Source organism: Triticum dicoccoides, chromosome 3B, assembly GCF_002162155.2.
Source record: "Triticum dicoccoides isolate Atlit2015 ecotype Zavitan chromosome 3B, WEW_v2.0, whole genome shotgun sequence".
Classification (NCBI taxonomy): domain Eukaryota; kingdom Viridiplantae; phylum Streptophyta; class Magnoliopsida; order Poales; family Poaceae; genus Triticum; species Triticum dicoccoides.
Window position 1 is genome coordinate 849,687,128 of NC_041385.1, and position 7,076 is coordinate 849,694,203.

Sequence of the window (7,076 nt, forward strand, 5' to 3'; positions counted from 1 at the left end):
TTTTTTAGTACATCTAAATGTCAATGCATTAGATATTTCCTTACTTCATTGCTTTAGCAAAGAATTTTGCTAGCTGGTTTCTAGTCTCTCAGTGCCCAGGGGAAATAATAGCATCTCTTGACACTGCCTTTCTCAGGGTCAGATTATGCATCAGAAAATAACATGCTTGCATTTGAATTTGGAAATTATTCATGCAGCAACCTGAAGGGTCATAGCCTCTGCTTGTAATGGGAAAGTGACATGTTTGCCAGCTGCGGACACAAAGGTGTTTGTACTTCCTTTTCTTCAACTTCTATATGTATTCCAATACTTGCATTGGTTAGTCCTGCCTTGGCCTTCCCTATTCAAATGTAAAAAAATGGAACTGCTTTCCTACAGATTTAGCATTTTGGTACTATGTATCATGACATAATGACAGCATGCTATATATATATGGAATAATTTTATTGGCACCATTTTCGTAACTTGTTTTTTAGTACATCTAAATGTCAATGCATTAGATATTTCCTTACTTCATTGCTTTAGCATGAGATTGTTGCTTTTTTAGGCTTCATTGCGCTACAACTCTCACGACAAGCTAACTCTTAGTTACTCCTGCCTGTATTCCGCCAGGGAATGGAATTGATGGCAAGTATTCCTCCAGGTCTCTGGTCAACAACAGAGACGGGGCGTGAACTTGTTTGTTGTTTTGCGGCACAACACAGCCCATCGGCGCTAACATCATTTACTTTGCGTTAAATGCTGGATTAGAAGTGCCTACGTTCATGTGCTATATGAACTTAGTTCCATTATTTTAGACTTCCGCTACAATATGTACACCTAGTTAAATCTAGAAATGTATGTGTACCTGCTAATCTGTTATACCTTGGGTTGTAAATAATATTTGGATTGCAACTCTAGTTATGTGCTTTATGGTAGATTTATGTGTATTGTGATGCATACTATTCACAAAGCATTCATGATATCACTGTCGTACTATGAACTATAAAATGTTGAGATGATGATGCGGTGGCTTCTAATTTGACAAAGGTGGTCAATACACCTCATCAGTGCACCTCATGATGACTGATGTTGCCGACTTTGCATTTTTGGTGCAGATTTTTTGTCAGTTCAACTTTTTGATCATGGGCTTGATAATTTTTCATTTTATTTCAATTAGCTTTATTAAATCAGCTCGCTAAAAGTTTGTGCGGCATTTATTCTTTTATATCATTTTTGGAAATACATGCTCCTATCTGTGTGTACTGTAGAGATGTTGTCATATTTATATCTGTTGGATGAAGCTCACAGCATAAGCAAGAAACGACCAGTGCATAGGTACATCAGATGCGTTTCTTTCCGTTCCAACACTGGGGCAGCAAATCTTTTGGAGCAAATCTATTAGAGTGTTATAGTTGTTTTGTACTTATATGAGGTGCTTTCTACAAATTTCACAGGATAGAGGCATTCAGCTTCCACCATGCAAGTACATATTTCATCCAGCGCCTCTGCTATCCCTGTTGCACCCGGAGTGCTCCATACTTTGGAGAGCTCCGGTTCTAATCCTGCCTATTGCAGTGGGCCTATTTTTTTATTTAGTGGAGTAGTGATAAAAAAGAAAATCCAGTTACCATTTTTTCTGAGACAATTCCACGAATCTTTATTAATTCGTTATAATGTTTACAGGGACGGACGGAAGATTCCCTGGGTGCCCCAACCAAACATGGCGGCCAGCTTCCAGGGTAAGTGCATGCTTCGCTAAATTGTGAGCTTCAAAATTTGAGCTCCTACGTTCATGAACTATATTACAGAAAGTAAAGGAAAGAGAATGGCTTATAATCTCTTAGAAAATCTAGTTACCAAGACCGGAGTCGATACCGCATTCTACCACCAGACCAAGAAGTTTTTTTTTGAAGGGGCCAGGCCAAGAAGTTAATTTTGTCATGTATACATGCAAGCTTTATTTTATCTCGTTCAGACACTAAAATTCAATAAAAAGAGAAATTTCCGGAAGCTATTCAATATGTTTCGACTTCACGGAAATTACCGAAAACTGGCCGGTTTCAAAAAATCTAGTTCGCAAAATAAAATCCATGACCCAGACTCAATCTGGTACAGCGGCAAGCTTATTTGCCGTGCCCCTATCAGATCCGTCTTTCACATCCATCATCCACCATAGATCCTAGCCGGAAGCCGGACATGGCCTTGTCTAGGCGCTGCTTGCCGACGTTGGAGAGGAGCTCAAAGAATGTGCAATATATTGCACATCTTTCCCCGCTCATCCTCCCAGCCACTCATCGTCACAATCTTCGGCTCCCAAACTATCGTGCGCTAAACTGAGTACACTATTATTTGGTGATCATATATTTATCAAGCCATGTATGTGTGAATCTCTGAATATATATATAGTCTCTGAAAATTTTGAATTGTTCACCATCCAAGACACATGCTTACAATCCATATTGACGTCTGACCTGAACTTAATTAGTTACAGATTTTGCCCATTGGATCATCAATCGCTACACATGTTTGCAAGAAGATAGATGTTTGGGAGGAACCTATGAGTTTATCGAGAATGTTCCTTCTCCCTTCTTTTTATGGCCAAGTGTTATTACATGGCCCGACATGCTGGGCTCTATAGCTGGCGGCTGGCACCTCCCAGTCTAACCATCACCACCACTACCTGCTTGCCATGCAGTTCAAGGATGTATGTGAACAATCCACAGTACGTAAATCCATAGGGCACATTGTTATGGAAGGCGATGTCCAGGAGATCCCTTATACCTATCCGTGCCACAACCTCGCATTGTCCACCCCGTTGTACGGGGAACAAACCATGCAGAGACCCTTCCTGGTCGTGTCTGCCACCGCCTGAAGAAAGATCACCCTCCAGGCCTCCACGTGGAAGGAGGCCACAGCCACCGGCCACTGTAGACAGAGTTAAGACAGAAAACAAAAGTGAGTCCAGTACTGCACTCTTGCAATACTAAGGCCCTCTTTGTTTGGGCTTTTGCTTCTGCTTTTGCAGCTTTTCCACTTTGGCCAAAAAGCCATAAAAGCTCCTAAATAGGTGCTTTTAGAGCTTTCATGGCTTTCGGAGCTAAATATTGTTATATCGATTCATCAAAAACCAAAATCTCCAAAAATACCAATTTAGAAGTTTTTATGGCTTTTTGGCCAAAGTGAAAAAACTGCAAAAGTAGAAGCAAAAGCCCAAACAAACAGGGCCTAAGAGCTAGACACTGCAAAACAAGTAGAATTCAAAATACATAAAAAGAACGATGCACAGTACTGCTATTTTGCATATACCAGTAAAAAAATGCATGCCCTTTGACCATATGCACCTCTTGAAAAATATGATATGTCACGACATAAGTAAAAAAGGCCGACGGTTCTTCCTTCATGATATTGTTTCTCTATTATTCAACCACCACATTTACAAATTCATCCAGTCGCTCTGCAACCAAGTAACAAAATGATATATTTTCAGAAAAGGAAGAACGAAAACATCGCGATGAAAACAATTTAATCGATGATCTTACGTACCAATGTCTGTTTTGTAGGAGTAGGGCTCCTTGGTGTAGGAGATATATCGTGTCTCTTCTGCTGATATGTACCCAGTTGCTTTTAGTTGGTGAACATGCTGGATCTTTCCCCACTCGGATCCCGAAGAGTTGGCATCTTGTAAGGATATCAGTTTGAGCAAGCTTATGTAGCATTGTACAATCAACTTCTCTAACTTTGAGTGCCGGAAGTAATCTGGGAGCACTTGAGCAGTCACATCCACCCATTCGATGCTCTGGAGTGATGGCAAATCTTCCAATACCTTTAGCCCTGGGCAGCTAACGATGTAAATATGCTGCAAATTTGGATTGCTGTAGATTCTCTCTAGTGTTCGGTTGTCAACTATGCGAAGCTCAACGAGTGAAGGGAAGTTGTGTATGGAGACCAGGTGCGAGAGGTTTCTTAGATCCAACTCCCGCAGTGCATTTGCATGATGTGCAAGTCCAGGAGGGAGATACTTGAGCTGACAATTGACAATTGTAAGCACCTCTAAAGTTGTCATAGCTGGGATTTGCTGCTCCCATTCCCACTCTGTCAGTCCCAACATCCCCTGAAACCCAAGTTTTCTCAGCTTGGGAAATGCAACAACAGCAGCACCACCAGAAAGTGTCTTATCTAGGCCGATGTCCCGACCACCAATTGAGGGCATGTGAAGACCATGACCGATATACTTGATGAATGGAGCTTGGTCAACCCAAAAATAGTCAAGAGAGGGGAGTTGGCCTAAGCCAGAAGGCAGCTCATAGCAAGCGTAACTTGATAGCTCAAGCCGCTTTAAGAAGGTAAAGACTGGCACCATTCTCATCCACTGGGGAAGTTTGTGTCCAAAGTATCCAATGATGGCAAGCTGTTCTATGCAGGTTGGAGGACAGAGATTACCCAAAACCTCCTCGATTCTCTCTTGCTCCCCATTGTTTTGCTCTTCCACCTCCCTATTCTGTGTAAATCCCAGGTTCAAAATTCTTAGGTGGGCTTTACTACTAAGTTTTGCTCTAGCGGCCACAGAACCAGAAGATGCCTTCTCCAAACTTTCTATGACAAGCATTGTGAGTCTCGACAAAGGCCCTAGTTCTTCCAGACTGGACCATACTTGATCTGTATTATCATCTGAATGAGTTGGAAACCCAGATATCATGACCAAATCTTCCAGCTTCCCAAATCCACGAGGAATTGATGCTATGTTGGTGCCAGCAAAGTTGATATACCTTAGCTTTCGCAGCTTCAAGATGCTATCTGGAACATGAGAAATTTTTACACAATCTGCAAGTTCGATGAACTGCATAAACATCAGATCACCTATTCCTTGTGGGATCCCAGATATGCTTGTACCTGCAAGTCCCAAGTACCTTAAATGTCTGAGGTTGCTTATCGAGTCAGGTAGCTCGACAACATTTACACCTTGTAGACTAAGTACTCGCAGGAGAGAAAGGTTGTTCCAAAAACCTTTTAAATCAACCCTGGGGCTTTCGAATAATATCAATGTTCGTAGAGAGGCTTGTTTGTGAAAAGCATCCCATTCGGTTACATTCTTTGATATGGACAGGTGCCGCAACTTGGAAGTACCTGAAGTAAAACTTGGATTATGCCCCTCCTCAACAAACAAACCTTCATGTTTCACTACAGACTGACTAAATGAGCGGATAACATCATGCATGGTGCATGCTTTTTGATCATAAAAACGATAATCCGGGTCTAGAAGATTCCGTGAGACTAATTGTTTGTAGTACTCAGCTCCCAGATCTTCTGGCTGTTTCATACTTGTGATATGTATGAAACCTTCAGCAATCCACATATTGACTATATCCGCACTCTTGATCAATACATCCTTAGGAAAGAGTGAACAATATAAAAGACATTGCTTCAAAACCTGTGGTAATTCCTCATAGCTCACATACACTGCTTGGTTGACATCATCGCTAATTGTAGTCATTGACCATGCGACATTACTACAAACATCAAGCCAATCACCTCTTGTTTTTCCCTTGCTGAGCAAAAGTCCTCCAACCACCTTAACTGCAAGTGGCAAACCATCACATCTTTCTATAATCTCCATCCCAATATCCTTTAATCCCTCAACAAGAGATTCATCATTATCATTCAAAACAACCTGTTACAAAATCTAGAATATTAGAGAGACAAATGGGATTGAGAGGCGGGGGTTTTGTAGAATAAAAACTACAAATATTTATTTGATGCATTGCCGCATAGCTCCGCAGCTCTGGTGCTCATCATCCCTTGCTAACATTTTTTTGTCTACATAAGACGTATATATAGCTTTTTAAAATAGAAGATGAATATTCTACCTACAACATTAATTATGAGTATATAAGTTTGAGTTACAGACAACAAACAAAACATATAATTGTAAACCAAAACGATATTGGTTCCGTAGTTATCAACACCATGCATTATCCATCTGTGGGATAATACTACCACAATAATTTTCACTGATCTGCCACCTATGTGTAGGCCACATGGCAATCTATTTCGGCCACATGAGCAAGCTACTACATTATCGTAGTACAAGAGAAAATCGAACAAAACAAGACATGAAAAATCTAAAAAGAAATATACTAAGTATGGGTACTTTGGATCTTTTATGATATTTCTTTAATTTTTTTGCAAAATTATTATGATTTAGAAGCCTTACAAAAATTGAACGTATTTCAGTTTACATGAATGCTTAATATATCTTTTGAGGATATAGTTGATATGGCAAACACTTTGTCATTTGACTTGCATGTAGCTGCCATGTCGTTCAACTATAATGGTATTATCTCAAGGATGGAAGTGATTGGTATTAAGGGATGAACTCAACTTTTTCTGGATTTAGAGTCGGAGGCTGTAATCTAGTCTTTGGCAAGAGTTGAAGGTGGTGCATATATTGTTTCCAAAAAAGTCTCATCCTATATAGCTCAAACTTTTTTTGCGAGAAAACATTCGATCTATTCATCCTCAATCATGGTAGTACAACGAGCACAAAAATAAGAAAAACATACAAAGATCCGTAGACCACCAAGTGAGCCAAAGGCGCGCCGCCATCATATCACCCCTCCCTCGCCAGAGCCGGGCAAAACTTCTTATAATTGATGAACGGGAAGTCATCGTCGTGCTAAGGCCCCATAGGACCAGCGCAGCAGAACCACAAACGCAGCCGATGAAGAGTGGCGTAGATCGGAAGGACCCAACCTGAAGACACATAAACGTAGACGTACAATGACCAGATCCGAGTAAATCCACCGAGGACAGATCCGCCGGAGACACACCCCCACACGCCCTCCGACGATGCTAGACATCCCACCAAGACCGGCGCTAGCGGGGAGAACCTTATTTCTTCTTTAGGGAGCCACCGCCATCTCATCTTCCTGAGCAGGATACAAATCTTAACTAAACTTGAAGGGACATCTAAAAACTGAGCCCTCCCACCGGCAAGGGTCGGGATCCACCACACCACCATGGTCCTAAGGCCACCGGAGATGAGGCGGACCGGCGGCGGCGCCGACGGGAGGCGTAGAAAACCTAAACTTTTCTTT

The 7,076-nt window shown here is 41.4% G+C and overlaps 1 pseudogene; it reads right to left on the bottom strand.

The window, feature by feature from the left end:
* Positions 1–2,361: 2,361 nt before the first annotated feature.
* The window catches only part of LOC119278915, a 15,445-nt pseudogene continuing 10,730 nt past the window's right edge, over positions 2,362–7,076 (bottom strand).